This window comes from Lampetra fluviatilis, chromosome 1 (genome assembly GCF_964198595.1).
Source record: "Lampetra fluviatilis chromosome 1, kcLamFluv1.1, whole genome shotgun sequence".
NCBI lineage: Eukaryota > Metazoa > Chordata > Hyperoartia > Petromyzontiformes > Petromyzontidae > Lampetra > Lampetra fluviatilis.
Genome location: NC_136275.1, coordinates 8,973,634 through 8,982,743, shown reverse-complemented (window position 1 = coordinate 8,982,743; position 9,110 = coordinate 8,973,634). Strand labels below are relative to the sequence as shown.

Sequence of the window (9,110 nt, the reverse complement as noted above, 5' to 3'; positions counted from 1 at the left end):
TATCGTTTTAGTGCCTATGAACAAATCAGACGAAATGTCCTGGTCTCATCATGAGATCTCGGAAACTAAGCAGAGAGAAAGTGCCTGGTTATTGCTCAGATGGGTGACCACCACACGCCATATTGTTTTAGGGGGCTGTGCCACGTGGTCAACAGCAGATCCAATCGCAGAAAAATCCAACGCTCCCAGTATTCTTTGCCAAGCCACTCTGACCAGCGTGATTATTATCAGTGTTACCTAGAGGAGGTTTCGATATTGTTTGTGATGAGCACATGCCCAAAACATCAAGCAACCAGCAACAAACAGCACTGTTGAAGAAACGACGATGGTAGTAGTCGATGGGTTTGTTGCACAACAGTGTGTGAGCCATGTGAGTTTCTGCAGCACCTGACATCCATGCAGTGCCGGTGGGCACCACCGCGGGCCACGGGGCCGGCACTAATGGCCACGCAAGGAGAGCGGAGAGGTCACGGCTCGCACTCACAGATGCAGGTGAGAGTGGCACGAATGCCTCACTTCACAAGCTCATTCCACACATTAGTGGGGCTGGCCAAATATGTATCTGCAACTTATTTCGCACTGTACCGTACTAATCGGAGGTGCAGGGGAAGGACAACAAACTAAACACGAAAAGCAGTTTGAAATAAATTAATTAAAATCTGGATTTAAAAGTGCATAGCTCCGGTGGCTTTCTAATATCGGAAGGAAGAGCGTTCCAGACGGCCACAGAAGCGCATCTAAAAGAGCGCGATGCAGTGACCATCTTTGTTCGATGGCCAGCCAAAATCCGCTGCTGCGAGGATGACCGGAAGATCGCGTGATGGTTTATGCTCCTTGACGAGATCAGTAATGCATTGTGGTTCATTTGTGGCAAGCAGTTTGTGTATAATGAGTGCGACCTTATGGATGCGTACGGCAACCGGAAACCAATGCAGCTCGGCGAGCACTACAGGAGGACCAAGAGAGCCGAGGCAAATATTGGCACCTATTCTGGCTGCTTTGTGCCACTTGTCTTTGGTTTCTCGTGCCACTGGATCATTTTCTCTTTTTGTATCTGAGAGTGATTTTTTTTTAATTGTGGACGTTATAAGCTTCTAAAGTGTTTTATATTATTGTTACTAGTTGTGGAGCATAAGTAAACCAACTTATTCACGAAGCAGCTTTCACATTTGTTTCTAATTCATTCTGCTTTTTGTGCTTTTTTTCAACTTTGTCTTGATTGTGATGTCAGCATCATGTCATGAGGTGAAGTATCCATTCGAAACTGCCACAGAGCAAAATAGATAAGAAAACAATTACTCCTTGATATATATCCGTCTCAACACATGGAAATATTCGTATTTCTTATACAACTCATTGGTCGCACGGCCTTCTAGAAGTGCATTATACTGGTAGGAACCACCTGGTTCCACCAGCCCACAGGGGATTATTGTGTCCGTCCGTCCGTCGTGCATCCAAAAATGGGAGGGGTGGGGCTGGATGGAGAGGGGAGGATGGGGAGGGGCTGGGTGGGGAGGGTGGGGAGGGGCTGGGTGGAGAGGGGCTGGTCACCCCGTGGTGCCCTTATAAAACTCAACGTTTAACCTACTCACGCCGGCTTGTGCCCGCCCTCACAGTCGGCCATATTTGCGGAATACACCACGCCGCCGTTGACCCTGGCCATTGACCGACCAACCTAACGTTCCTACCAGCTCCCTCCGCAGGAATGTGTTTTCATCAGCTTTGATTCAGTTCAAGCAAACTCCCAACCGGTTTTAACACCATCTCTCTTCAGCCGTCAAGATTGCTTGAATCAATTCTGGTGAACTTCCAGAGGTTACAGGCAAGGACACTCTCTTTAAAAATATGGATCCAAGTTCGACGGAAAGTTACAGAATGCCAAACTCAAAATAATCACGAGTGTTGTTGTGTCAGAGAGCAGTGTAATCCAGCCTCTCCACACGATGACCACTATAGATAAAAAAAAATGGGCACGAACTTTACGTGCTCCAGCGGGTGATGGGGGGTTGTGTTGACCCTAACCGGGATTTAAACGCCGTACCTTATCAATGTTAGTTGAGTCTTGATTTGAAGCTTTCGTGACTGCAGGAATCCATACTCTTTGGTTCTTTTGGTAAAGTCACGTAGGTAGAAAATAATAGATCACGACGTTTCGATCGCAACACAAGCAACCGTCATCAGGTGAGACCAACACAGCAGGGGAAATGTTGCATTTGATGGCAACGAAATATGAATGTGTAAAACGCAATCGTATTCAATTTATTTTTTTACAAAGGCAATGTGAATGCGTAACATACAGTATCTATAGTCGTGTTTTGTGTCGATGCGATGAACGTTGCCGGTGTGGAATTGATATAAATGTCCAATGGAGCAATTTTCCAGATGACACTGCTCCACGCTCGCCTTGACAATGGTGTGCTCGCGTTTCAGCGTATCATGACAGCAGCTGCCAGATGGCACAGATGGAGATATGAGGGCATGCGAATTTTTTTTGTTAATCAAAACCCGACACGGCACAAGATGTTTCCACCATTAAAGCTCAGCAGCGGCTTTATGTTGCCCTTTTATTTGTCATCTGCCGAGCACACGAGTTTTGTGAGCAGACTTGCACAGTTACATGTTTCGGTCATATAATTACGCTGATGGACACCAAGTTTCCTGACACAAAAGCCAATTTTGTAACGTCTATAATCAAGGTATATAACTGTTTAATTTTCAAATTTCAGTCCTTGTGACCCATCATTGTCCAGCTGTCCATGATTATCTCTTCGATTCGTGTGCAATTTAAGCCACGACAGCGCACATCGCAAACAGCAGACGGTCAGTAGGCACTGTAGGCAGTTCCAACATTGAGAAATGTTTCACTTGAAATATTGGATTTCGTCCTACAACCAGTAAAAAAAGAATACATTGATAAACACACACAAACATTTTCACAACTTCGAAGGCGTAGTTTTGCACACAAGTCATTTGTTGGTGTTGATGTCACGGCTTGCCGTGTCTCTACAATGTTTCTCAAGCTCGCGAGGCGGATGGTGGAGGAGGCTGGGAGACCTCGGGCACTGGTGATCCGGGAGGGCAGCCAGCAGCGTCCGAGAGCCATGCTCATCCTCACGCCAGAACTCGCCTCCTACCGGCAACCCCATCACCTGCAGCCTATAGCCGAGGAGGCGAGTTCGCTGCAAGTCTTCTCAGCCCACCCGCTGAGTAGAGCATGATTAATTATAGATTTGGAGTTTTCGTGACTGCAAGGATCCATACTCTTTGGTTTTTTTGGTAAAGTCACGTAGGTAAAAAATAAAAGAAATGAAATCACGACGTATCGGAAGCAATTTTTTTCATTTTAATTTATTTTATTTTTTACCTACGTGACTTTACCGAAAAAACCAAAGAGTATAGAGCATGATTAGCCCATGAGATGCATTGCCTGCAGGCCGTAGTGTCCCCTTTCGGCTCCCACCCAACGGTTCACCCACACGGGAGGAAACCCCAGCAGAGTGCAGGGCCTCGGGATAATTAATCCAGCGCAACCACTGACACACATAGCTAGACATGCTGTTATTAAGAAACAGATGATTATTTTGGACATAATGTGATAACATTTGCGTGAAATAATTTACGGCATAAAATCAAGCACAAGATATAAGGGGCCGTCCATAAATGACGTCACGCACCTAGGAGGTGGGTCAGACATTTGTGACGACATGTGACGATGGGGGGGGGAGGGTTTGAGAAATGTGACGTCACATCCAAATGCGCAACTTTTAATAAATAAACACGTTCTACTTAATTAAATAGACTTTTTAATAAATGTATTCTCCTACAACATCAGAGTGCAGCGCCACATTAAATACGCACTACAATGACAATAGTTTTGAAGCATGTTTTATTTGGGGGGGGGGGGGGGCAGAGCTTTGTGACGTCATATTTGAGGGAGGTCTGACTTTTTGTGACGCCGTGTGACGAAGGGGGGGGGGGGTAAAAAATCGTCCAAATCGCGTGACGTCATTTATGGACGGCCCCTAACTTATATTCTAAACATTAATATTGTATCAGCACCTTGCTCATTCGCGAATATTTATGAAGCATAACACACCGATTTGAAGCAGTGCTAATTTATTGACATTGGACTTTTGTGATTTACAACCTTGGTTAAAATATAATTTTTACTGACTGCATCATTTGAAGGGATGCTTGGTGACATTGCTATGGATTTGTTAGGAAAAAGATGCCACTCTGAAACTTCACCTGGGGTGTAAAGTGTAAGTGATGCGTGGCACCGTGTGTGTGGTTGTTCCAACTTCCAAGCTGGGCTGCAATGTCGGGTGCAGTGTTTTTCAGAGCACAGTGCAATTGGGACCGGCTTTCCAGAAGAAATCGCTCGTTATCAAACAACTCCATCCCATGCATGCCACGCAGGTGCAGTTGTTATCATTCTATGCTTTGCAGTATAACATTATCTGTAACTATTATTTCAAACAATTACATTCATTGGGTTTACAATTCAGTTTTGGGGGGGGGGGGGGGGAGTTAGCTTGAGTAAGTGCTTTATTGAATAAAATTGGTTTGGAAAATTAATAGGATGAGTAAAATTTATATTTAACATGGTATCCCAATCAAGAGCAGGATATAAAAAGAAGTAATTGTGCATCTATTGCTGGATGAAGGCCCTCCCAATAAGTTGGTGAAAGGGGGGGGGGGGAACGTGTCAGATAACCCTCGCCACTTACGTACGTTGTGACCAGAAATCGAAGTCAGGTTGCCGAGTTCATGGCGCAGTGCCACTGGCTTCAATCGATTCAAAATTATTTTTAAAGGTTCGGCTGAACCGTATAATTATAAAAAAAAATATGTATTTTCTCCAATTAAAATGTGCTTACTTTTAGAAAGAAAGTCCTCACGTGTAGCCTAGTGCCTGCAACGTAGCTGATACGAGGTCTTTGTTTGGATAATTTTGCAAATAACTGGTTTAAAATAGATTTTACTCCATAGCTAATTGGAATTGAACCTTTCACAACTTTTGAACCGACTGACACAACCGGTCCAAACGGTTATTGGTGCACCAAAGCCGAACCAGAGAGCTAATCGGTTTTGACTCCCGATGTAAATGGGAACCCAATGGAAAACACCAATAACATGTGCAGCATTATTTTGATATAAACAAAGTGTGGATTCACTTTTGCGAGTGTCCGAAACTGATTGCCGTCTTAACCAGAGCTGGGAAGGAACGAATGCACGGAAAGTAACGCAAGAAGACGACTGTCACTGGTAAAAAAAAAAGTGCCTCCTATGTTTATATTCGCAATTTTTTTAAATGATATATATGAAGCTATTTATTCATCCTATGTCCACACTAGTCATCCTGGTAAGGGAACTTTGCCATCATATGTCCTGGTAAGGGAACTTTCTAGCTCCAGTTACCCACAACGCGCACTTGCAGGAAGTTCACTTTTCAGCCTTTTCTTCTACCGACCCCACACCCGAAATCTGGCCTCTCACTCCCCAGCTTCTGGAACATTTCACAAGTCCCTCTCAGCGCCTCCTCCTTCCCCCTTTTTCCTGCCAAAATATATCTCCGTTGAGTTCCCTCCAACCCCCTATCTCCTTTTTCGCACCTTCGTTACTATCGTCCTCCTTAATTATTAGTCTTGGCTGTGGTTCTTCGTCCACGCGTCACCCTTCCATCCTCTTGGCTCGGGCCACGTGTTCCCCCACCTGACCTCAGTGTGCCACCGCATCACATTGACACGATTATCCTGAGCATCCATCTTGGGCATGCAAGTGTAATACAAATGATCAACATGATGGTCATTTCATATTACGGTAATTACAAAGTGCTTATATGTAGTTTGATGTCCACCTAAAATGTCATTTGTCAATAAAGTAGACGTCATGTTTCACCACCCACCCCTTTCCCTTAACTGTTCAATGAATTCTCATAATTCGGATGACAATGCCACTGGCATTACGTGTATGGCAAGCAGTTTGAACGTCTGTATGTTTACCGTGTCGTCGTCGTTATAGAGCCAACTCTTCAGGCTGTGTCTGGGCAAGAATACAGACGCGATGGCTTCACCCACGCCGGCCACCCAGGTCGTCTCCTCTCTGTCGTGAAGCACGCCCAGCCGCACGTATTCATGTTTGTTCCAACGTTCATGAAATCACAGCGCCTCCCGACTCTAAAGGGGGGTGGGACGACACTCACCTGTTGCCAGGCTTAAGTGGTGGAAATTCTGCATTCACCATTGTATTGGCCAGCATCTCTATAGGGCAAGCACGGTTCATATGCCACAGTTTGACCCTGATTTGGAATTGAGCTCTCAACCTTTCAACTGCGAGTCAGGTGCTTTTAACCACACGCCACCTTGCTGCACACAGAGTATGAGGTATGATGAAACTGTGAATGGGATAAAACAACACGGCGTCACAGGATTATAAGGCGGGGCGTGGGGTTGCTTGCTCGCGCATAGAGTAAGCGAGTGAGATACCCAACCTACAAGACAACTTTGGGGACCTGCAGGAGGCAGTACAGCAAGAATGCTACAGAAAGACACTTTCACTTCACTTCGTGCAGATTACATTTAAATAGCCCCCCACCCCGACGGAGCTGTAATGAATATTGACGTGTAGTGGGAATGCGTGTTTTTTTGATCGTCAATATTTTGTTTCTTCAGAGCATGGGAAATCCATCGACACCTCAAAGTACTGCGATGATTTCGATAGCGACACAGGTAAACATTACCAGCGGCTACATCCCTCTGCCTCGTGACGTTGTGGCGCCTGCAGCTTTGTTTCACAGTGCAATTGAGTTTGTGAGACTTCCTGCGTGATGTTATCAAATTAACCTCTACCTATTGTGAAAAAATTGTTGTCTTGAGAGGAAAGACATGTAAATCAATCATTGATATTGCTTTGTTTTCATTATTATAAGAAAACCCTCTGAGGTTGTTTTATGTTTTAAGATATATAATTTTAAAAATGTAAATGATGGTTGCTTTACCCTGGAAAGGTTTATCTTTTAAATTAAAACATTAGATTCCAGTAGTTTCAAAGAGACGATTTGTGTTTTTTGTAAAGAATGCTTACACATGTATATGAATTTTCCTTTTAACAACTAAGAAGTTTGATTTGTAGAGTGAATAAATTCAGTTAAATTAGAAATTGCTATTTTATAAACGTATGGCTAAAATAAATGACACTAGCCAAGTGACCCATGACTCTACTTGGTACAGACAGAGAGACATGGCAATGGTGAGGAGATGAATGAAAGGCAGCCCTCTACGATGGTACCTCACAGCCTTCAGCAAGGTGAGACTTGTTAATAACTCATCAACGCAATACCAATGCCGTACCTGCTTCTTTAACCGCACGAGGCTGCTCTTGTACACGTGTTGCTATGGGCCTAGGTGTGAGCGGACAGGCCAGTATGTGCTGGAAGCCACGTGGCGATGCCGACTCCGCCACGGCAGGCCAGGGGGCAGGGACACACCGACTCACGGCCTTCATCCTCGGGGTGGCCTTGGTGCTGGTGCTGCTGTTGCTACTCAGCACTGTCATGGGCCTGACCATCAAGCTCAGTATGTGTCCAAATGACCCCTTTGAGAAAAGTGGCCTCTCACTCATGTGTTGGCAGAAATTCAGTTTTCTGAAAGTGACATAATGACTGTTTAACATTTTACCATTTTCTCCCAAAGTATTATAAAAACTGCATTTCACAAACATGGGAATCAGGCCCAGTTTTTAACTGAGAAGGAAGTTTGCACTTGCCCAGCTTGCCCCACCAACTGTGGCAGGACTTGTGACCCGTTTTTAAAATGACATCTTCAAAACTTTTGCAATAAAAAAGAGCTTTATTTTCCCATATTTCCCTGGCCTGTTATAATAAATTGTAGACACAAAAAACACATCCCCTGTGCATATTAATAGGCAATTGTGATATAAGCTGCTTACTGACGTAAAAATGTTACAACTATTGCCTTTTTTTTAAAAGATCCTTGGAAGGAGCAACCAGTGACCGCTACAACAACACCAGCCATCAGCACGAGTCGGTGACGACACAAGCAGAAAGTGAACCAAAGCTGTAGCATTACAATTTGCCTCATTTTGGTCACCTATTTTTTTTTACACTTCCATTGCATTGATACTCGGTGAAAACATTGTATTGATCTCCTGTATTGTATTACACCATGAGCGTAATAAAGAAATGATTTAGTGCCTTGCAGTATACGTTTATAAGTTGTTATGGCCCACGTGTCACAAAGTAATTAAATTAAATTCATTAAATGCTGTACTGGGTTGATGAAGTTAACTGTAGTAGATATAAATTCCAAAGTGAAAAGCACTGATAGAGTTTGGCAGGGCTTGTCGGATATCAAGTGGAAATGTTTGACAATGGAATGAAGGCCAATGGGGAGACAGAGAAAGGCAAATTGACAGAAAATGATATCGCGGGATGAGATGAGGATATTAGTATATTCGATTAAAGTGGCAAGAGATTGTGAAGAGAGTAAAATATTGAGGAGGCCATAGCACAGCAAGAGAATATTAATAATAGTTAAAGGATGAGGGCAAGGGTTGGGTTAAGTTTAGCATTTGGTTAGGCTAGGCTTAGGTTAGAGTTAGGGTGGATTAGATATAGGTTCGGTTTAGGGTTATTATGATTATGGTTAGGGTGATTAGATAGATAGGTTAGGGCTAGGGTAGTTCGGATTATAGTTAGCATTATTAGAGTTGTTTGCATTATGGTGGCTAGGGTTATGAGAGTTATGGTTAGTTTTATTAGGGTGATCATATTAAGGTTAGGTTGTTAGGGTAAGGGTTAAGGTTATTCGAATTAGGGCTTGCGGTTCAGGGTCAGGGGTTTTTTGACTTGAGCTCCGGTGATAATCATGTTACTGACTGTTCTGCACATCCAGCTCGGTCACACTGAAGTGGTGTGACTTCCGCTGTTGTTTCTTCCATACACACTCATCAGTCTTCAAGCGTATACTCTGCAGTATGTAAACAATAGCACTGTGGGGACAGAAGCAGGATGAATGAGTTGGTTGTAAAATGAATTAAGTGTGAGCAATTGATTTGATGAGCGAGTGAGTTCATGGCTTAGTTGGTGA

At 43.9% G+C, this 9,110-nt stretch overlaps 1 long non-coding RNA gene across 1 annotated transcript; it reads left to right on the top strand.

Annotated features, from left to right (window-relative positions):
- Positions 1–1,538: 1,538 nt before the first annotated feature.
- On the top strand, positions 1,539–8,221 carry LOC144931514 (uncharacterized). The gene is made up of 2 exons (XR_013636575.1): positions 1,539–6,731; positions 7,233–8,221. It is a non-coding gene; the product is annotated as an uncharacterized LOC144931514 (long non-coding RNA).
- The last annotated feature ends 889 nt before the right edge of the window (positions 8,222–9,110 follow it).